Genomic DNA, 23,964 nt, shown 5'->3' with positions numbered 1-23,964 from the left:
AACCACTAGGGCAAGGGAAGGAATGTTTAAGAAAGAAAGAAATCCAATGGAGATTAAGACTACAGTTTCTTAAACTAGAGAAAACGAACTATAAACAAACTCTAAACCTACTCACTAGGTGTCTTAGTCCACGACTGCACTGCTAACAGAAATACCTAAGACTGAGTGATTCATAAGAATAGAAGTATATCAGCTCACAGTCTGGAGGGCCACGGTCCAGGATCATCTTTTGGGGAGACAACAATATGGCTGAGGGCGAGATCTTCAGCACAGTAGCTGTCCATGCATTTCTGCGTATTCTGGTTTCCCTTACCCTCTTACAACATACCAGAACACAATCAGAGCCCTACCCTAGTAACTATCACACCCAAAGGTCCCATCCAGGGACACCATGAGAAATTAAATTTTCAGGTAAAACCTTTACTATTCAACCAAGACCCAATACATGAATTTCTCTGGGAGACCAAACTACAGAACTAGGTGTCTTTTAAACAGTGGAATGAGTTAGCAATTCTTACATTACTATATGAAATTCTAGAACTAAACCAGTAAGCAAAAATAAGAAAAACTGGGGCCAGTTTTTCCACTACTGGAAAAAGGTACTATAAATATGAAATGAAGAAAGGATACAATAAGCCCTTATATTTATGATCAGAGGTATCAGTGTAAGTTCACTGCTTTAAATAGACAGATAAAGATATACTACTGTGTGTATATACACACATAAACACACTTATCTATTTCCAAGATGTCTGCTGAGAGGGCCTAGAAGCAATGTCACCCAGTAGCATCTAAGTTCAGATCATGACTTAAAAAGCCATTCTATACTAAAATAAGAAATCCCTCATTTCCAGGTTGGGGGTACGAAAGTGAACCTGTATTATCTTTTTTGTATTATTATTTTTTCCAGAGGACACTGTGTACTTACCAAGAGAAAGAGACAGAGAGAGAGGGAAGAAGATACCCCCCCTTGGGGTGTGGTCATGGCAATCTCTTCTCCATTTCTCCATCCTGTAAGGATCTGAGGCATGTATGTGCACAAGGTCAGCATGTTTTTCAAGCTACTGGGGCTGGGATTCAAACTGTGGTATTGAAACCATGGCCATGTGGAATACAGTTCCCTTAACCCCTAGGCCATGGGGCCAGCCCATAGCTTGTACCTTCTTGTGGCAGAAAGTAAGGAAGTGCTCAAAAAAATAACAGGGGCAAATCAAAAGGAGACTGAAACTAGTTAGAAAGTGTTCCCACTGGCCAAATCAAGGACAGCATCAAAATAAAGCACTAATATGGGTAAACATAGAATGACAGAATTAGAAAAATCACCATTTAGAAACCATTAGGAAACTAGGAACCAGCAGTTAGTATAATGGCTATGTCACTGGATTCCCCCCATAGTCAACTGCCGTTCGCATCCTGGACCCGGTGGCTTAGAACTCACGCTGGGCGCGTGTGCGTGCGTGCCCAAGATCCCAAGAGGAGAATAGAGAAGGGATTGCGGCGTGACCACCCCCCCGGGGGGTGATTTCTCACTTTCTGTCTCTCTGTCTCTATCTGTCTGGCGAGCACACGCGCCCTATAGCGAAAACCTCTCAAAAAAAAAAAAAGGAAACCACTAGGAAACTTATTCAAGCAGATATCACCAATAGATAATAAAATCAGTGAAAGTTCAAGGAGTAACAGGTATCTACATAGTCTCAAAGCATTATTCCACAAAATACTGTAAAATTACACAGAGAATATGAATTGCACAGGGAATGTGATGCTGTTGAGCTATACACTTAAAACTGGTTAAATATAAAAATATGTTATGTGTATTTCATCACAAAAAAATTACAAAAAAATAATGGTAAGTTTACAGTGGAAACTTGTCAGACATCACCTTAATGAGGGTGATCGAAGATCACATTACCAATATTTCAATATCTTGTTCCTCTTGATAATGATTCCCTGAGAAGCATGACCTTTACTTCTTTGGTACTTCTACCAAAAATGAATAACCTGAATTCAGTCATGAGAAAACCCTGGATAAAACCAAACTGAAGGCATTCTACAAAATAACCAGCCTGTACTCTTCAAAACTGTCCATGTTATGAAAGAGGAATTGCTTTAGATTAAAGGAAACTAAACAGATTACTGAATGTACTCCATAATCCAGAATTTTATTTTAATATAAAGTTCACTATTGGGAAATGAGTAAGATCTGAACAAATCTGTAGAATAGATAATACTGTTAAATCAATATTAATTTTATGGCTTTGGCAGTGGTACCATGTTTGCATATAAAAGAATGTGTTTTTGGAAAATGTACACTGACCTATTAACGTATAAAGGAGAGTAAGGTCTAAGTCTACTCTCATAAGAAATATATACCTATTCTTAGAGGGAGAGAAAGAAAATATAAATGCTAACATTTGGAGTATGTGAGTGAATTCTTTGTAACAAATTCTTAGAACTTTTTAGGTGGTATGAAATATAAAAAAGATTAGCTCAGTGTCTGGCACATAAACAATACTTATATAAATAGTAGTTGTTACATACTGTTAATAATCTCTAGGAGTCTGTGCCAAAAAAAAATTCTCTTGACTAAAAAGATACACATTTTTATGGGGGAAAAAAGAGAAAGGAACAAAATAACACATATATGTATGCTCCATTTAAACAGAGATACACAAATAAATAGGTAAATGTATACAAAAAACTAAAAGATATACATTGAACCTGTTAATATTGGTCAGCTCTGTGTAGTGGAACTACTATAACAAGATTATTTCTTCCCTCATGCATTATCAGTATTTTCTAGTTTGCTTACACTAAAGATGAAATGCTTTTAAGGTTTTTTTCCAGCTGTTATTTTTAGAAATTAGATGGGCAACTAAGGAAGGCATGACATCCTTCCTTTTGTATAGCAGTGCCCTCTCAGCAGACCTGTTAGTTACTGCATTTAAGCATCACACTCTGGGCTACTTTGCCTTTTACATATTAAAACGATAACAATAGTACAGTATCATTTAACATAATAATATTCCATTAGGCTTTCAGTTGTGTGGATGAAGAGAATGGAATGTATATATAATTTTGTTTTTTTCCCAAAAATCCTACTAAATAACAGTAAATTTACGATATAAATCCATAAAGATGGAAAAAAGTAAAAGGAGAAAAAAGGAAGAAAACTTTGGAAATTAGGTCACATATAGATAAATCCTAATTGAAGACCAATTTGGAGAGCTGAATCTTAATCTGGCAGTAAAGAAAGCTACCACCCAACCCAATTTATAGTAAAACCCCTTACAAGTGTGGGGGATTGGCTACACCAACCCAAAACTGGAAGCAAATTGAGTGAGAGGCAATGGCTGAAACTATCATATTTTAGGAGCAGTTAGATTCTTAGATGGCTCTCTTGTTCCCTAAGAAAAGATTCCTGGCTATCTCTGCAGAATATAAAACAAATACTGGCTTGGGGGTTGACTAGAAGTCAGAGGTCTTTAAAATGGAGATTAAGTGAGCACACTAAAATCCACTGCTCACCCCCATCCCCTTATGCCAGCTCCCAGAAAATGCAACTGTCCTGGATGAAAGGTACCTACAAACACCCAGCACGGATAAAACAAGACCTAGATCCAAGGCATATCGTTATGAAATTGCAGAATAAAGCAGCTATCTTACAAGTTTCTAGCAAGAAGATCCAAACAAAAAGAAAAGGATTTATGTTGGCTAAGACAACTCAATAACAAAAAGAAGTAAAAAAGAAACTGCCCTCAAAATTCTAAAGAAAAATATTACGTATTTCTAACTTCTAATTTCATCCTTATCCAAACTATATTTAAATATGAAGACAGAAAACAAAAATATTTTCAGACATGGAAAAGTTCCCATGAATTCTTTCCTAGAAAGTTAGTAGAGGATGGAGAATTTTAAAATTCTTACAAATTTAGAAAAAGACTGATTGTTCATAGCCATAGTGGTAACAGGTTGCCGAGATCCAGTTTTAAACCCATTCTACTGATAAGAACAACTCACCTCAGCACTCTTTCACAAGCCACCAATCAACGTTGGCCCTTGCTTCTGAAAGTCAGCCAATCAGGGTTAGATTCACTCTAAACATACCTCCAAGTGCCAACCAATCAGTAACGGTCTAACTCAAGTTATATGGCTTATATAGATAATGTTAATCCACTTCCACCTCTGATAATTTTCCAATCTCTTAACTCCATGCTCCCCAAAAACACCACATATGTACGAACAGCAATCTACTTTGTTGAGGACATGTGACTGGTCAGATTCCTGGACAGTCAGTGATGGTCTTGCTATCCTTTAACAAATAAGGAACTAGGTTAAAAGAAAAAAGACATGGATACAAAAAACAGGATACCTAACACAGAGAGAAATGAGGGAATACTGGTGAATGGTGATTCCAGTAATAATAACCGAACCAGAAATAAAGGGAACCCACTCCAGACTGAAATTATATGACAGAGAATAGGTACACTGGCATCTGTCACCCCAATAGCTCTCTGTCACAGTACAATCTTTTGAATTTCACACAAATTCTACAGGACGTGCTATACCTCAGAGGGTAAATTAAGAGCGAAGATATAAATTCCAGCAATACTGGGGATCAAACCCAGGAAAGAGAAATGTCTGAGGATAACAACACGGGGAAACCATTCCAGGAAAAGAGCTGTGCAACAGGCCTAGAGCAGGCCCAGAGAGTAGGACAATGGAAGTGTTCATGAGAGACATACGGAGGTCAGAAGGGAGGGTAAGAAGAGAGGGATAGAGGGAAGGAGGAATAGAAGATTACTATGTTTGACCTTGTGGAAAAATGCACTGAGAGGCTATTGAAAACACTATCAGAGAATAAAATCTGCGCAGGCATTAACAATGTAAACCCAACACTTAACGTTTTGATTTAGCCAAATACTGTAAAATAACTAAATTGGGAGAAGAGCAGCAATAGAAATAGCTAAGAACAGGAAAACTTTTTCCACCATAGTAGAAATTCAGTATATAGTACATAAATTGGTAATTCAAAAAACATCATTGTACACATGTATATTACATGTTATATGTTTATGTAAACGTCAAAGAAACAATTTGTTGAAAAGTGGTCACCTTCAAGGAAGGGACTAGAGAAAGTAGGGAAGCATAGGACAAAAACTATTCACTATTTTGTTATTTTTCTTTTACTATTTGACTCTTAAAATTACACCTATTTTAAATTTTCTGTTGGTAAAATATTAGACAATTATTTCAAAAATACAAAAGTCAAGGTAACCAGCAGTTAGCATAATGGCTATGTCGCTGGACTCCCACATAGTCGACAGCGGTTCGCGTTCCGGACCCGGTGGCTTACAACTCACGCCGGGCACATGTGCGTGTGTGCCCAAGATCCCGAGAGGAGAATGGAGGAGAAGGGATTGCAGCGTGACCATCCCCCCTGGGGGGTGATTTCTCGCTTTCTGTCTCTATGTCTCTCTCTGTCTGTGGCAAGCACACATGCCCTATAGCAGGGGGAACCTCTCCAAAAAAAAAAAATACAAAAGTCAAATAGCAACAATAAAACTTTCTTATCTTAAATATATTTTTCATCATTCAAAAATATGTAAAACATTAATTAAAATGTGCTTAAAAAACCTAGGAAAAGAGTTCTCCTCTTTTTGTTGGAGGATCTTTGTATTTCTAATACTGAAAGAGCATAAACATACAAAATATGTACATTTAAAAAGAAAAAGTAAATTTTTTTTAAACAGCCAATAGGTACCAACTGAGGGGACAGAGAGAATTTAGTGATTGTAATACTAGAAGACTATAGGTCTAACCTTACTTACAAATTCATTAATGATCAGGAGACAGTGCAAATAACACATTTAATTAAATTTGCTCATTTATCTATTTTGGGAAATACAATTAACAGCAGTGAGAGAGAGAAGTAATATAAAAGGACAGAGAAAGATTAAGAACATTGGCCAAAAATCCAACTTGGTGAGCAGGTGGAAGGTTACATAAAATTATAGGCTTAAGACAACAAAAGGGTAATATCACAAGATTATTTACCATCAGTTTTACTCTACACTGTCGCATAATAGAGAAAAACACACATACACATGCATACATAACTATACACACGTATCATTTTTCATTTATAAGACAGTGATAGACCTAATTAAGTGAAGAGTCATAAGATTATACCCTAAAAAAGTACTGTTGATGCAATCAGACAAGAGTAGATTTTTACTCAAAATTTCATAATTTAAAAAGCTCTTTATAAGAGCTGGCATGGTGATTAAGGCTCTGGACTGTCCCCATAGCCAGCTGTGACTTGAGTTCTAGATTTGGTGGCTTGACAATCACTCCAGATGTGTGTGTGTGTGTGTGTGTGTGTGTGTCCCCAAAATCCTGAGAGGAGAAAGGAGGAGAAGGCACTGCGATTGGGGCGCCTCCCGGGGGGGGGGGGGGTGATTTCTCACTCTCCCTCTCTGTTTCTCTCAATCTCTCTCTGACAAGCACATGTGCCCTATACCAAAAACCTTAAAAAAAAATAAACTTATCAAGGATTACCAATGATGAATTAAACTGTGCTAAAGACAATTAACTGTTAATTTACCTGTATTCTTCCTCTAGTTGGTCTTGGATTATCTGTTCTTTATTCCGAGGGACTGACCATTCAAAATACAGTATTTCCCAACCCCTCTAGCAAGCAAGGAAGGCGAGAGGACTGACTTAAGGTATCAATGTGACTGGACAGATGGATGCTTAGATGATGATGAGGTACTGTTCATGAGTATGTCAGTGGAGGTGTTTTCTGGAGAGACTGGATTGTGACCAGTCTGAGAGAACCAAGTGGGGAAGATACTCCCTCAATGTGGGCAAGCACCATCCAATAGGCTAGAAACTCAATGGAACAAAAAAGCAAAGAAGGGTGAATTCCTTGTCTGTCTGTCTGTCTCTCTATTCTAAAGTCAGACCACCCTCCTCCTCTGCCTTTGAACACTATGTACTCCAGGTTCTGTACCCCGGGATTTGTGCCACTGCCCTCTGGAGGCGCTCAGGCTTTCAGCCTCAGACTGAGAGTCACACCATTACATTCTTGGCTCTTGGGTTTTTCAACCTGGACTGAGCCACGCTCCCTGATGTCTCTGGTCCTCCAGCCTACAGACAGCCTATCATGGGACTTCTCTGTCTCCATAATTATGTGATCCAATTTCCCTAATAAACCCCCTCTCTAGTACATCCATCTATCTATCTATCTATCTATCTATCTATCTATCTGTCTGTCTCTCTCTCTCTCTGTCTCTCTCCCCCCTACTGATTCCGTCTCTCTGGAGAATCCTGACTAATACAATGTGGCTATATGACTAAGCTTCACCAGTGGAATGAATATGAACAAAAGTAGTATACCTAACTTTAAGGAATTGTTCTGTTCTTTTTTTCTTTTTCTTTTTTTTTTTTTTATTTCTATAGGGTGCATGTACTCACCAGAGAGAGAGATTGGGAAAGTGAAAAATCATCCTCCTGGCCCCAGAGGGGTGTGCCCAGCCACAATGTTTTCTCCATTCTCCTCTCAGGATTTTGGAAACGTATGCACACGCACCTAGCATGTATTGCAAGCAAGCTGCACGGTCTGGCTCAAATCGCCCAGTTGGCCATGTGGAATCCAGTGCCTTAACACTACATGACCTGTTGGCTCAAAGGAATTAATCTTAAAGGGAAGAGGATGCATTCTTTTTCTCCTTTCCACCAGCTAGAATGTGGATAGAATGGTGGGAGCTCTTGTAACTATCTTAGACCTTATAGTGGCCTAGGAAAGGAAGAGAATTCATGCCCAGTACAGCAACAATATGACATCATAGCAAACCATATCAGCCCTAAATTGACTACTTCCAGAACTCCTGAAATCAAGAAAAGTACATTTCTATCATGTTTAAGTATCTGTTACTTGGTTACAATCAAATCTAATCTTAACTATTATAACCTTTATGCTAATATACACTCCTTGCTTTTTGTCTTTCTTTCTCTAAATCTATTTGCTTCTTCTGGCAGCTTCTTTTCTGCTTCCCATGCCCTTACTATGGGTATTTCCAAATATTCCATATATATAGCCTTTCTCACTCTTCTCTTACTAAGCCTTGGAACAAACATTCTTTAAAAAAAATTATAAAACTTACCTCGATGTCTGATCATTTGAGCTCCAAGTTTATCTCCAGCTGCCTATCATTCCACTAGTATGAGACAAATTATACAGGAATATAACTGATTTTTAAAACAAAATAAATAAGTAAACAAAGCTGTGGTGGGAGCAACAGTAGTAATTACTGGGGTGTAATATTCACCAAGCTCTTAATATATGTCATACATTGTTCTTTGTTTTTTGCTCGAGGGTACATGCACTAACCCAAAGAGAGACAGAAAGAGAGAGGAGAAAGCACTCCTTGTGGGGGATGATCACACTGCCACACCACAATCCTTTCTCCATCTCTCCCTCTTTGGGGGGACTTAGGGATGCACGCATGCATGCACACACACACACACACACACACATCATGTTTCTCAAGCCACCTGATCTCAAACCACATCGTCAGTCATGTGAGATCCGGCTGCCTTAACCACTATACCACTGAGCCAGCCACCAGTGTTCTAAATCTAAGCACTAATTCTCACAAAAATCCTACAGTGTAAGGAGTATTATCATCATTCCCATTTTACAAATAAGGATATGGAGACCCAGACAATTTAAGTAACTTGTTCCAGATACACAATATACTAAAGAGATCATTCAAACCCAGGCTCCCCAGAACCTACTTTTAACCAGGGCAAACTAGCATCTTATTCCAAAGATGCTATCACAGTCTAATACTTTTTTTAGAAGAATTATTTAACTTTATTTATTTATTTGCTCATTCAAATTTGACCAGAGAGGGACAGGAGGCTTGGGGGAGGGGGAATTGAGAAAGCAAGCCGCCAGGTCTGGAACTCAAACCACAGTGGGTCATGTGGGAGCCCAGCACCCTTAACCACCACACCACCTGCTGGCCCCCCCTAATGCATATTAAATACTCAGTAACCAAGATACCCATTTAAATATCCTCCAAGGTAATAAATTTTATGCTTCTACAGATTAATTTTTAGAAACTACCAATTTTCATTTAGAAACGAGTACAGTAAAGAAGGGTGACCAAGTAAAATAATACTCTTTTGGAGACAAGGGATGTGAACATCAAGTGATAAGACTGGTTTCCTTTTATGGCTCTACCAGTTCTAAAGCAGTACCAAAAGACAAATTTCAAAGAATATTTATTTGCTAGAAAAAATGCATGGCCTAAAAAACAGGTTACTATTTTGGTTTAATGTCTGGTAATGCATGCACTTGCCAGAGAGAGAGAGAGAGAGAGAGAGAACCAACTACCCAGCAGGGGGGCATGGTCACAAAGCAATCCCTTTCCTCCATTTCTTCTTCTCATCTGGATTTTGGGTATGCATGTGCAAGTGCTAGGAGTGTTTTTCAGATCATCTGGGCCACAATTCAAACCACAGTCAGCCAAGTGAGAGCTGGCTCCTCACGCACAGCTCTTAACCACTCTACACTATGGAGCCAGCCCAAAAAACAAACTACTTTAAAAGGGACAGCATTCATTGAGATTTTTAAACTACCACTTAAATTATTTAATACTTAAAATTTAACATATTAGAAACTGAACTCATTGTCTTTCTCCTAGACCTGAGCTCTCTTCCCAATGTCACTTTCAGTGACTCAATATATTCAATATATCAGGTTCAAAATTTTGAGTATTCTGACTCTTCCATTTCTCCTAACCCCATATCTTCCTACAGAAGAGGTATGTTTTCTATACACACATTATAACCATGTCTATTTCCACATTAATCCACAGTACTATTGAAATACTCTCCAGTCAATCCCTACCTGAGGTTACCTCACCTACAAAGCTACCAAGACAACTATTCTCATACACTATTCGTTTTATGACTCTATAGAAATACAAGCATCTACTGGATCAAATCTAAGTTTTTCAGCCTAGTCTTCAAAGCCTTTCCCTAAGTCTTTTTCATTATGCTCTCATGCATATAAACGTAACAAATGACATCTCTTTATTACTCAATATCAGCTAAAAATCATACTTTCTAGGCCAGACAGTGTCACAATAGTAAAAAGGGATGCTCTACGATGCAATCTCACGTGGGGAGATTTCCAGTTCAAGTCTGGAGACCTCAAGTACACTAGGCGCATTATATCCCCATGATCCAGGGCTGGCTAGAGGCTGATGGTAGATCACTGTATCAGGACCCTATTAGGGGTCTTCCCTTTTTCTCTCGCTTATGGAAGAAATGCATAAGTAAACTTTAAAAATGTCGTGCCTTCTTTTTATACAATAGTCCCTTTCTGTCTTGTTTAGCTCACATACTGCACTCATTTTGCTTCTGACTTCTCACTATTCCCTCTGTCTGGGATTACCTTCCATCTTCTCCTGACAATTTGTTATTCTATCACTTCCTTCAAGATCCTCTCTTCCATGAAGCTTAAACAACCCACACAGATACTGCTGTTTGCATTCCTCAACACAGAGGTCCTCAGTGTGGAGTGGGAGGAATCTCAAAGATAACCAGACTAGTGTGTCTTTCGTTTATGAGTAATTTTCTAAGACAGTTCACTTCCATGAGACCATTGTGTCAAACACTCTGGAAATTCATCTGACAGCAGACACAATAGAAGTCCTGGAATCCTATAATCTGCCTTGAGTTTTTTGAGTTTGGCAACGACAAAGCCAGAATTTGAACTCATTTCCTAGGTTCCCATCTAAAATGAATACACATATAAAGATTACTGCCCATTAATATAATTCATGTTACATTCCAGAAACAGTGCTAGATACTATTAATTAACATGTTGTTTTTTAAATGCAGAATACAAAATTTATGCATAACCACAAGAGATTCCACTTTAAGTGTATATGTGCTGCATTAATACACAAATAGAAAACAGAATGGAAGGAAATAAAACTAAATGTTAATAGCAGTTTCTTCCAGGTAGTAAAGACAGAGTTTATATAATCATCCCCCAGGGGGGATGGTCACGCCACAATCCCTTCTCCTCCATTCTCCTCTCGGGATCTTGAGCACACAAACACACGTGCCCAGCGTGAATTCTAAGATACCAGGTCCAGGATGCGAACCACGGTCGACTACATGGGAATCCAGTGACATAGCCGTTACTCTAACTGCTGGTTCCCATATTTTTCAAATCCTCTGAGTATGTACTAAACTTAATAACTAAAAAAAAAATTAAAACTGCATGATAGTATAAAATCAAAGATGAATTCCTCCACCTGAAGCTCAGTTTCTCCACTAAGAAGACAAAGTACAAATAAATTGGCAGCCAAAATCTTAACAGAGTCGTGTTGTTTTTAATTTAGAGTTTGTTTATGTATTGGGTCGTCGGTAAAGTCATGACGTAGTTTTCTGTTTTTCTATGCAAAAATGCATCATGACTTTTCCAACAACCCCATATCTATACCACAGAGACAGTATCCCCAACAAGGTCTCCATGCCACAATCCATCCCCAACCTCAGATAGCCTCAGATCATAGGCGCACAGCACATTCAGGGAGGTCTTCAGATGCAAATCCAAAACCTTCCCCACGTGAGTCTGCCTCACAGAGCATCATGTTTTACTGTACAGCACCTTCCAGCCTCACAGGCCTTAGACTAGTTTTTAAAGCACTGTCCCTCATCAAAGAATCAGAGGCAAAGAAAAGTTTCAGCATTCTCAAAGAAGCAAAAAAGAAACATAGTACAAAAAAAAAAAAACAAAAAAAAACTATGACACAAAAAAGGGACAAAACAGCAATGTCACACTAAAAACACTGGTGGCAAAAACCAATAACTACACTGCCTCTAGAGCCTGTCAACTTGAGTACCTAATAAATTAGTGGTTCTCATACAAGAGTCAAGAGGCCTAAAAAGTCAACAGAAATTCCGAATGTACTGAGAGATGGTCACAGATGTAAAACAGTTATTTAGGATGGTAACAGACAATTATCAACCATATAAACAAATCAACTCTTATTTCTTGTTTTTTGGGGTTTTTTTTCCAGGATTTTCTGCTAAAAGAAGTGAAATAAAAGCACAAATGTTCTCAGAAGATTGAAATGAAATAGTTTAGAACCAATAGGCTAATAAATATATCTTTTCCTAGCCCTAGGTTTTGATTTTTAATTCCAGTCCAAAGTCCCTCATCTAAAACTCTTAAGGCAAGACAGGCTTCAGAATTCAGAATTTTTTAGATTTTAGAAAGGTTAAAATGTAGTACATATTCTAATGTTACAAAATTTCTCAACCAGGGTCTAGAACAGCACTTTGTAATTAAACATATTAATATTTCTGTAAGAAAAGTAGAAACTGTTACACTACAGAGGATAAACGGACTACAAATAGCCTTACATTACATCATATTGGATTTTGCTAACTTCTTAAAAAAAACTTCCATGGTTTGAATTTAGGAACCATGAATAAAAAATTATAGCTTTACAACTGGTTACAAGTGAGAGGTAAGATTATGGGTTGATTCTGTTTATTTATTGTTTTCCAAATATGTTATCATTTCACTTACAACATTAAGACTGTTGTTCTAAAAGGGGATGGCACAAGGTCCTAGAAACTGACCAACTTGTAAACTGATTTAAAAAGAAAAATAAGGAGCCAGCAGGTGGTATGGAGGTTAAGGCACTGGATTTCACATGGCCCACTCTTTGGTTTGAGTCTTGGACTCAGAGGCTTGAACATCCTAAGAGAGGAATGGAGGAAAAGGGACTGTGGAGTAGCCATCCCCAACCAGAGGATGATTTCTTACTCTTTCTCTTTCTTCTCTGGAAAGCGCATGTACCTTATAGCAAAAACTAAAAAAGAAAAAGAAAATGGCCAGCTGGAGTTGTACAGTAGCAACACAATGCTCTGTGATGCTGAGGCCACAAAGGAAAGTTCTGGGTCCACATCCTAAGTTCTCTCTGTGCTTACCTAGAGCATGCACATGCCCTTGATCATCCTGGCCAGATCAGGCTGGTGGTGGATCACAATGTGAGGAAGCTGTTGGGAGTGCCCCCCCCAACAGTAAATACAAAAAGACAAAAGTAGTAAGATTTTGTTCTGAGCTTAGAAGTGAAGAAATAATTGGAGAGACCAGCGGTTAGCGTAATAGCTATGTCGCTGGACTCCCACATAGTCGACCGCGGTTCACGTCCCGGACCCAGTGGCTTAAAACTCATGCTGGGCACGTGTGCATGCGTGCCCAAGATCCAGAGAGGAGAACGGAGGAGAAGGGATTGCGGCATGGCCATCCCCCCTGGGGGGTGATTTCTCGCTTTCTGTCTCTCTGTCTCTTTCTGTCTGGCAAGCGCACGCGCCCTATAGTGAAAACCTCTCCAAAAAAAAAAAAAAAAAGTGAAGAAATAATTTGAACTAGTTTTAATTTTCTTTTTTATCAAGTTTAATACAAGTTTTTAAACTAGCAAATAAAAGTACTATAACTATGGGAGAAAACCTTTATTAATTTTAATAGACCACTGATTCATTGATACCCAAAAAGTGATACTGTTTCAGGACCAGCAGTTAGCGTAATGGCTATGTCGCTGGACTCCCATGTAGTCAGCCGCAGTTTGAGTCCCGGACCCGGTGGCTTAAACTCACGCCAGGCACATGTGCGTGCATGTCTAAGATCTCGAGAGGACAATGGAGAAGGGATTGCGGCATGGCCATCCTCTCTGGGAGGGTGATTTCTCGCTTTCTATCTCTCTGTCTCTCTCTTTCTGGCGAGCTCACGCGCCCAATAAGAAAAAAAAACTCTGCAAAAGAAAAAAAAAAAAAAAGTGATACTGTTTTAGGGCCAGCAGGTAGTGTGGTGGTTAAAGGTGCTGGACTCCCACATGTCTGCTCATGGTTCAAATACCAAACCTGGTGGCTTGCTTTCTCACTTTCTCTTTCTCTCTCTCTCTCTCTCTCTCTCTCTGCTCTCTCTCTCTGTCCTCAAATTAAAATTAATTAATTAATTCTTTTGAAAAAAATGATACTGTTTCAATTCATTTTTTTATTGCCAGAGGGCATGTGCACTTACCAGAGAAAGAGAGAAAAAGCAACTGCCAGTGGAGTGTAGTTACAACGCAAGCCCTTTTCCTCCATTTTTCTATCCCATTAGGATTTGGGGTGTGTACATACACAAGTGCCCAGGCACCAGGCTGGGAAGTGAACTGCAGTCAGCCATGTGGGATCCTGTTCCCAATGCAACAGGACTCAACCCCCGCACTATGAGACTGGTTCTATTAACTCATTTTTTAACTTACTATTTTTCGTTTCAGTAAATGCTTATAACAGTCTTTCCCAGAGACAGCATCTGTGTCCCATCCCCTCCCCAGTGTTTGTCTTCTAACATGACTCTGACACTCTTATGAGAAGTGGGTTCCTTGTAAATGCCACTCCTTGAATCTGGCTGGCAAGTTCATGATACTACATGACGTTCAGGGCTAGGACACAAAGAACCAGGTCTACCTGCTTCTCTTGGGATGCTCACTCTTAGAAAATTAGCTCCACCGTGCTATAAAAAACACAATAGCCAATGCTGAAAGATTGTATTGGGCTGTCGGGAAAGTCATAACCCATTTTTATGTAGAAAAACACAGGAAAATATCTCATGACTTTCCCAGTGACCTAATACATAGATGTCCTGGGGGATAGCCAATGTCAACTACAAGACATGAGTGAAGAAGCCAGACACCAGCTCCCAGTCATCAAGCATCACCAGCTTTCAAATCTTCCCAGCTAAATCTGAGACAAGTCAACTCCACATTGCCCTGACAGAACAGAATCCACAAGCATAAAACGATTGTTTCATACTACTAAACTTCGGGGTGGCTTAGTGATATAAAACACTAACACATAAAAAAGCAACTTTTCTTAGTTTGGTGGATTCATATAAAACACACACGTGTACACACATTCACACATACACCCTAAAAATGAAGCTTTTCTCAGCTTCAAGGAGTATCCAATCTGCCAATATGTAATTGGGCAGACCTGTTTAATTACAGGGCCTACCAATTTATCTCAAATACCATCTGGGGACCAGCAGATGGCGTATTAGTTACATTGCTGGACTCCCAAGTAGTTGACGGTGGTTTGAGTCCCAGACCCAGTGGCTTAAAAATTTCAAGCCAGGCATGTGCACATACATGCCCGAAATCCCAAGAGGAGAATGGGCTACAGAATGGCCATTGCTCCTGGGGAGTGATTTCTCGCTTTCTGTCTCTCTGGTGAGTGCACACACCCTAAAGCAAAAATCTCTCTAATAAATAACCAACCAACCAACCTGAGTATTTCCTTTGCTAGATGCCTGAGACACAAAGATGAATAACATATAACATACACTATAGTTTGCAGTTATAAAGCTCACAAGCGAAGGAGAGAGGAAATACAAAATAGCCACCACAGAAAGTTTATGAAAGTAACTAAATACCAAAATAAAAATATGAAATTGACTCCACCACAAATAGTTAATTATAGGATCTTTTTGGACTTCTAAACAGCTTTTTTTATTCATTTAAGAAAGCAAGTGGCATAGTGAAGGGTGCTGGACTCCCACATGGCCGACTGCAGTTTGATTCCTGTGAGTCCTGGACCTGGCGACTTGCTTTCTTGCTTGCTTGCTCGCTCCCTCACTCTCTCTTGCTCTCTGGTCAAATTAAAATAAATAAATAAAGTTAAATAAAATAATTCTTTAGAAAATAAAAGAAAGTAGAAGAGCGGGGGCCAGCAGGTGGCATGGTGGTTAGGGAGTTGGACTCCCATATGGCTGACCACGGTTTGAGTCCCAGACCTGGTGGCTTTCTTTCTCACTCTCTATCTCTGTTGACTACAGCAAATTTTAAAATAATAACAAGTAAAATTAAATAAATATTTTTTTTAAAAAGAAAGTAGAGGGGCCAGCAGGTAGCATGGTGGTTAAGACGCTGGACTCCCGCACAAGCAACCACAGATTGAGTCCTGGACCTGGAGGTTTGCTTTCCTACTTTCCCTTTCTCTCTGTCGCTCTAGTCAAATTAAACAAATAATAATGATAACAAATGAAATAAAATAATTCTTTAAAAAACTAAAGTAGAAGTGCTTCAGTAAATGCAGAGAAAAACTAGAAATATGAAAACATTGTATGCAATGTTTAAATTGAGATTGTTTTATTATTCTTTTAAATTTTCTATAGTAAATACGTATTCAATTTTTTAAAAAAATTAAGAAAATAACAAGTAAGAAAACTTTTTAAAGTGCTATGAGGAGGTCAAGTGATAGAGGTCAACAAGTCTACAACACAAACTGGCTTGGTGTTTGCACACTGAATATGCAAAATAAATTTAATATTTAAGGGAAAATGTTAGTAGACTGAAAACCGCTTAAGCATGTTACTTGACTTACTATTAATATCTGCTTTTTCTTCCCTTTCCTAGCAACTATAAATATTTACAAGTGTTCTATAAACAACAGAGAAAACTAACCCAATGAGCTCTCTACCTCTGGATCATGTCCTCCTCGTCCCCTCACTCTCAATTTCTCTGCCTGCCTCCTTGTGTCATCAATCTCTCACTTTTCAATCAGCCCTTCTCTCTACAACTCTATGATTACCCTTGTAACTCTCCTGTGTGACTATCCCTCTCAGTCACTCAGTTTGTAGACATCTTTGTTGTTTACTTCTCCCTTTAATCTCTATTCACAAGAAGGGTTAGTATGACTATCCCTATCTTTCGGATAAGAAAACAGAAACCAGACGATGGGCATAATCTGAGAAAGCAGGGTTTATGTCTAAGTACATCCCTCTGGCATGCCACTGCAAAGAACTTGCAACAGCCCAACTGCAAGCCACGTTTTCTTTTTCAAGAGGTAAATCTATTAAAAAAGAGTGTTAAGGGGCCAGCACTATAGTGTTAATCGCTATGCACTGGGAGCCAGATCCCATATGGCCAACATCTGTTCGAATCCCAGCTCTGGAGACAAAAAAACACACCAAGTCATGTGTGCACGCATGCCCAAAATTCTGATAGGAAGGAGAAATGAACAAAAAAGCTTGCAGTGTGACCACGTCGCACCAAGGGGTGTTCTCTCTATGGTGAGTGCATGCACCCTCTAGTAATTTAGAAGGAAAAAAAGTGTTACAGGATCCAGGTGGTGGGGCAGCAATTAAACACGACTGGACCCACATGTGAAAAATCATGGGCTCACATCCCAAGACCTTCCTTAGCAAGATGGGTGGGTGCATGTGGCCATGATTCAAGCGAGGTGAAATGGGGTAGGTAACGACATGTAGACCCTGTGGATGTGTCTGCTTTCTGTGTCTCTCTCATGGATAAAAGGGGAAAAAGAGTGCTACAAACCTTTTGCCTACATTTGTGACTACACCAAATTCAATGGTCATTAACTGTCAGCCATTTGCCTGTTGCAGAAGTCCTTACCCTGTTCTCAGGTTAACCTGTGTCGCTGGAAAATCTCACAGTATCAAACACCAAACCCTGCTATTTCCAACAATGCTTCTGTTTTTATTCCTAGTCCCAAACCAGCCATGTTTGACCTATAAAAAGATAGCTAGAGAAATGACAACAAATATGAATAAAACTGAAGAGTGAATCTGAGAACAGAAGGCTAGCACGAGATAGTGAAAAAAAGACCCAAGGGGAACAGGAAGCAAATGGTCTACGATTTAAGAGAAGAGAAAATTCTCTCAAATGCAGGCTTACCTCTGCTGAGCATGACCCTCTAACTTTTCCTCTAATGCTCTGACAACTAGAATTTCTCTGTAATTCAATAAGCTCTAAGGAGTTACCCAAACTTCCATCCTACTAGGCTCACTAATGGTGAATTCCAAATTTTTCCCCCACTATTCCGGTAGGTCCAGAAGAGAAGCAGGATTCTCTTCCAAGTCATGAATAGCCTACTTCTATCAGTGGGAACTCTGTCACAAATATAATCCACAACTAGAAGAAATATCTAAGTTATGGTTCAGGTCAATGATTGTTGAAAATCATCTCTAGGTCTTCAGTTTTAAACATAATGTGAGAATTAGTATTATATAAGTTTATAATTCAAAATCTATATGTTCATTCCTGGCACTAGTTAATTTACTTATGTTTAATGAGTTGTATGAGTGCTGAATAAAAAATACACCGGCCTTTTCATTTATTCCATTGAGATATTTGTAAATAGTTTGCTCATGGAGCTAATGAGGACAAGGTCACAGATTCAAACTCCATGTTAGCCAATTTGCTTTGCTGTGTTTCCGGGACCCACGGTCACAGTCAGCAACCTTAACCTTGGCTGACAAAGGAACACACTCATCATGTGAAGCATTAGGAGGATGAATGTAGATTATTGACAAAATCTATGACTATCATAAAGATATAATAATAAAAATTAATACTAACACCTACTTTGTACTAAACCTGGCTAGGAATGTACCTAGTTGAGATAACATTTAATCTTTTCAGCCATGTAGTTAGTATTACTATCCCTACTTTATAGATCATGGAAAGTCTGAATTTACTATAGAATGATTCTGAGAACCAACAGAACCTGGATTTAGATCTAGGTCTGACTCCGAAGCTTAGGTTATTTCCATGATACTGCCTCTCCAGAGCATGGCTCAAGGACAAAGTACAATCAACAAAATGATCTGATTTAGAGCTGTTCACAAAGTCACTACAAAGTGTCTACACTTACATGCTTCTATAGCTGAGAATTAAGTGTACCCTCCAAAAATTCCTTTTAAGTAATAAAAATAAATAAATAAAAATAAAAAGCTAAGGAACAAAAGTGCTTAAAACATAAAGGAAAAAAAATAACACATTACATGGCATACAAAGTAAATTTTAGGCTCATACAGTGAGGACCTGGTACCTTTTTTGTGAAGCGGCAGCTAAGGAGACTCTGGCGCTCGCCACGGCCAAGAAAACACCCAAGGAAGGAGTCAAGACTGAGAAGGACAATCACATTAATTTGAAGGTGGCGGGGCAGGATGGTTCTGTGGTGCAGTTTAAGATTAAGAGACATACATCCAGGCCAGGAAGTGGCATGGTGGCTGGAGGTACTGAACTCCCTCACATGGCCAACCGTGGCTTGAGTCCTAAACCTGGTGGCTTGCTTTCTCACTTTTCCCTTCTCTCTCTCTGTCTGATCAAACTGGAAAACACTAATAATTAATAATAATAAAAAAAGATAATTTTTTTTTTAAAAGAGGCATATGCCACTTAGTAAACTGATGAAAGCCTATTGTGAATGGCAGGGTTTGTCAAGGAGGCAGATCAGATTCCGATTTGATGGGCAGCTGATCAACAAAACAGATACCTGCACAGCTGAAGGGGAGGGAGAAGATAAGACTGAGGTGTTCCAACAGCAGACAGGAAGCGTCTACAAAGGGCACCTGCTACTTTACTCCAGAACTCTGCTCTTTCAGGCCAAGAACACATTCTCCATTACAAAACCACTACTGGTTTCCCCACATCCTGACTACTACAGTGGAGTTTTCTCTATTCTTTCATTTCCCTTCCCCATCCCTTTACTGTACATAAAGTAACTGGTGTACGTGCACAAGCATATCACTTTTTTTTTAACTAAATGGTCAATGGTATGTTTTGACTGACATCAAATGGAGATGGAATGGGGAAAAAAATACCGATTCTGAGAAAATATCCCCTTTATCAATTAGTAGCATACTCATTCAGCTCCCATCTCTATATTCCACTAAGTTATTTTGCTCTGTTTTAACATAAAAAAAAAGAAAAAGAAAATAAAAATCCTTGCATAACTTGTTTGACTGGAGAATTTTAATGTTTTTCATTTATCATTGTAAAACCAAGGACAATTTGATAACTTTTTGGATATAGCTGTTACATGTAGGGCGATCTCTCTTTAAGTAGGGGTAAATTACTCCCAATGAAAAAATAAAAAAGGAATCCTAGATAGTTTTTCCTTCAAATCAAGTGTCTTGTTTAAAAAAACTTCTTGTTTAAGGGGAAAAAAGTAAATTTTAATGGGCTTGACTATTACCGTCATAGCTTTGTACACAAATGTGTTATGAAGAAACAGTTGCCTTGATGATTCATAACTAAAGGGAAGGATGAAGCTGCCAAAGTATAGCTGGGGCTACCACACAGAAAAAGAGAATCAAGGAAACGTTTTCAAAACATTTGAATCTGCAAACATCAGTGGTCAACATGGCACCTGAAGGAAGTAAAAATACATTTTTTAATTCTTTTTTTTTTTTAAGGTTTTTGTACAAGGGTGCATGCAGAGAGAGAGACAGTGAGAAGCAAAGTGAGAAATCACACCCAAAAGGATGCCACGCTGATGCCCTCCTCTCTTGGGCACACATGCACACGGCGTGATTTTTGAGTGGTCTGCGACTTGAATGGCGGCTGGCCACGTGGGAGTCCAGCACTGTAACCACAATGCCAAGTACTGGCCTCCATTTTTTAATACTTAACCCTAAGACTTTGCCTTAACCAACAAAACATTTTTTCTCTATAAGGTTTTTCTTTTTTTTTTGGAGAGGTTTTTGCTATAGGGTGCCAACTGCTGGTCCCACTCCCAGGTTTCTCTAAACTTTCACTCCTTGCAGACACATACTCTCCAATGTCATCATGAGCATCAATCGCTAAGATTTTCCACCTTTTAAAAGTGAAGTCACCATGTCTCCTGGACCCCATCCACCAGACTGAAATTTTAAAAGTCAAGTAGTCTAGCTTAACAAAGAAGCAAGAAGACAAAAAATCCTCTATGAAACTCAATCCAAAATAGATCACTGTCCCACCACAAACTACAATGTACATCAAAATACATTTTTACTATAGCTTATAAAGTATCACTCTGATTTCTATAAACTAGATACAAAGCAACATTTAGAACCTCCAGAACAATAAAAACTGTATATCCCAACACCTTTTCACTTTTTTCTTTTTTTTTTTTTTTAAAAACCTAAGGGTGCATGCACTGGCAGGAGAAATAAGACACAGTTAAGAGGGACTCGAACCACAGTCCACCATGAGGGAGTACAACGCCCTTAACCACCACGTCACCTGCAGGCCCCAAGAAGGAAAGTGAGAAATCACCCCCTAAGGGGGATATAGCCACCCACAAACTCTTTTCCTCCATTCTCCTCCTGGGATCCTGGGTGTGGGGCATGATATTTCAAGTCTTGGGTCTGGAACACGTTGGATCATGCGGGAGTCCACTATGCCGTCGGCTGGTCTCAACAACCTTTTCATAAACAGCATTTTAGGGACCTCTAAACATGAAAAAGGCCTAATATAATTTTTATATAAAATGCAACTGCTAGGGGAACCAGCAGTTAGTGTAATGGCTATGTCGCTCGACTCTCACGTAGTCGACCGCGGTTCGTGTCCCAGACCCGGTGGCTTAAAACCCACGCCGGGCCACGCGTGCTTGCATGCCCAAGATCCCGATTGCATGCCCAAGATCCCGAGAGGAGAACGGAGGAGAAGGGATTGCGGCATGGCCATCCCCTCTGAGGGGTGATTTCTTGCTTTCTGTCTCTCTGTCTCTGTCTGGCGAGCGCACACGCCCTATAGTGAAAAACCTCTCTCAAGAAAAAAAAGAAAATGCAACTGCTAGGACCAGCCCTATAGCTCATCAAAGGAAGGAACTGGAAACTATATGGTAGTCTGTGGTTTTAATCCTGGCCCCAGCAGCTTTAAAAACAGGATAGGGGGACCAGCAGTTGGTGTAATGGCTATGCTGCTTGACTCCCATGTATTTGACCAAGGTTCGAGTCCCGGACCGGTGGCTTAAACTCACGCTGGGTACGTGTGCGTGTGTGCACAAGATCCCGAGAGAATGGAAGACCCATGGGGGGTGATTTCTCACTTTCTTTCTGTCTCTGTCTTTCTGGTGAGCGCACGCGCCCTATAGCAACAACCTCTCAAAAAAAAAAAAAAAAAAAAAAGAAAGAAAGAAAGAAAAAAAAGGATAGGCACGTGTGTGCGCACAAACTCAAAATCCTAACAGGAAGGAGGAAAGAAGAAAAAAGGACAGTGGCATGGCTGTCCCTTCAGGGAGTAATTTCTCACTTTTCAAGTCTTTCTGTCTCTCTGGTGAGTGCATGCACGCTACAGCAAAAATCTAAAAGAAAACAAAACACACACAAAAGCAATCTTCGAACTCCTGTTTATAGTATTTTTTTAAAGTCTGTTGATAATGGATAATTCATTTTACAAATAAATGGAATCTCAGAAATGCCTAAAGTCATTATCATTTTTTTTATCAGCATAGTCATCAATTACGATTGCAATAAAATTACAAGAACTTACTGGCACTAGACACTACGCCTTTTATAGACATATCTCATTCTTACAGACCTCGTGAAGTAAATGTTATTACCATCATTTTAGAAATTACAATAGTAAATAGGCTCAAAGAAGTCAACTAATCCGCCCAAAGTCAAAAACTAGTAAGTTACGGGCACATGTGTGTGCGTGTCCAAGATCCCAAGAGGAGAATGGAGAAGGGATTGCAGCATGGCCATCACCCCTGGGGGTGATTTCTCGCTTTCTGTCTCTCTGTCTCTTTCGGGCGAGCGCACGCGCCCTATAGCAAAAACCTCTCCAAAAAAAAAAAAAATAGTAAGTCACATCGCCAAGGTTTGAACTCCAATTTGTTCGGCTCTGAACTAGTGTACATACTGCTATGCTGTGCTTTTGAATCATAGTCAAGTACTTTTCAGTCAATGATTTCAGAATACACGCTAAAAATACTAATCACTACACCTCTGTACCCTTTCAAAATTTATTATAAAATATTCTCACATGTGTGTGTGTGTGTGTGTGTGTGTAAATAAGACAATAAGCAACCCACTTAAGCGTCTCAGAACTAAACTGCAGGAAAAGAGAACAGACTGGGATGAAAGCTGGTTACTTACATTCTGAATTCTACCGTGAGGACACACACACACACACACACACACACACACACACTCCTTTCCCACACCCCAGGACCGGGCAGTAACCCGATTACACACACAGGTTGGCAGGACTGTTAGAAGCAGAACAAAGTTTACCATAAAGTTGTGTCTGTAACAGAAAAGAGACCCCAGCCTTTCCGGGGAGAGGCGTTAGTTTGGCAGACTAACTAAGGAACATGTGTGCTTTGGGAGATGCGTGTGCCTGTGTAGCAAGGAACGAAGAAGGGCTGTAACAGAGCAACAGGACAATTCTGCGTCTTGGGGAGAGGGAAGGGTTCAATGCTGGAGGGCCTGAAAAGCCAGATGAAGGTTAAAATGCACTCCACAGGTGGCAAGGCCCTAAGGATGCCTCTTCCCTAGGAACCTGACAAGCGGTAATGCAGTCCACCTTGGCTTCCGGAGACACTTTCCTCCTACTCGTTAACTCACTAGTCTTCGAAGACACGAACAGTCTTAAAATACAACTGACCTGGACTGGCGGCGGGAGGGTGGTAAGGCTGTACTCCAACCCTGCTTCACAGGGCAAAGCTCCCGCTGCGTCTATCACTCGGGCTGAACCCCACATCTACCCTGGAAAGCGGGCTAGGGCCAAGACTGCTATCTCCATTTTTCAGACAGGGCAATCGAGGCTGCGGTGAACGGTCTACAAACGATCTCAGGTCCTGCCAACAGCAGGGCCTCCTCCCAGGACACCAGACTCCAAATTCGGTGCCCCTTCCCTTACGCCGACCACTACGCTCGACGCCTGCAAAGAAAGCGAATCCTCGGACTTGGGGCTGTCGGAGGGCGGTCGGAGTAAAGCAGGAAGTGCATCCTCCCTCGTAGACAGCTCACTCCCAGCCCACAGCCCGGGGCTCCCGGGCAGCGGGGCGGCCACCCTCGAGGCTCGCAGCCCGAAGGTCGCCTGCAGCCCGAAGGGGGCCCCGGGGCTGCCGCAGTGGGCAAAGGCACGA

General features: G+C 39.9%; 1 protein-coding gene across 7 annotated transcripts in view; it reads right to left on the bottom strand.

Moving 5' to 3' along the window:
• The window catches only part of R3HCC1L (R3H domain and coiled-coil containing 1 like), a 104,035-nt gene that overhangs the window by 78,714 nt on the left and 1,357 nt on the right, over nucleotides 1-23,964 (bottom strand). The window contains exon 1 of one of the 7 annotated variants that reach the window (XM_014591161.2): nucleotides 23,481-23,910. The exons of the other annotated variants lie outside the window; for them this stretch is intronic. The gene's annotated coding sequence lies outside the window, so the exon portion shown is untranslated. Of the gene's footprint in view, nucleotides 1-23,480; nucleotides 23,911-23,964 lie in introns of those variants that run through there. 7 annotated transcript variants of the gene reach the window in all.

The sequence above is a fragment of the Tupaia chinensis genome, unplaced genomic scaffold, assembly GCF_000334495.1.
Source record: "Tupaia chinensis unplaced genomic scaffold, TupChi_1.0 Scaffold000539_1, whole genome shotgun sequence".
In the NCBI taxonomy this organism is placed as follows: domain Eukaryota; kingdom Metazoa; phylum Chordata; class Mammalia; order Scandentia; family Tupaiidae; genus Tupaia; species Tupaia belangeri.
The sequence above is the reverse complement of the archived record's forward strand: the minus strand, read 5'-3'. Positions and strand labels throughout refer to the sequence as shown.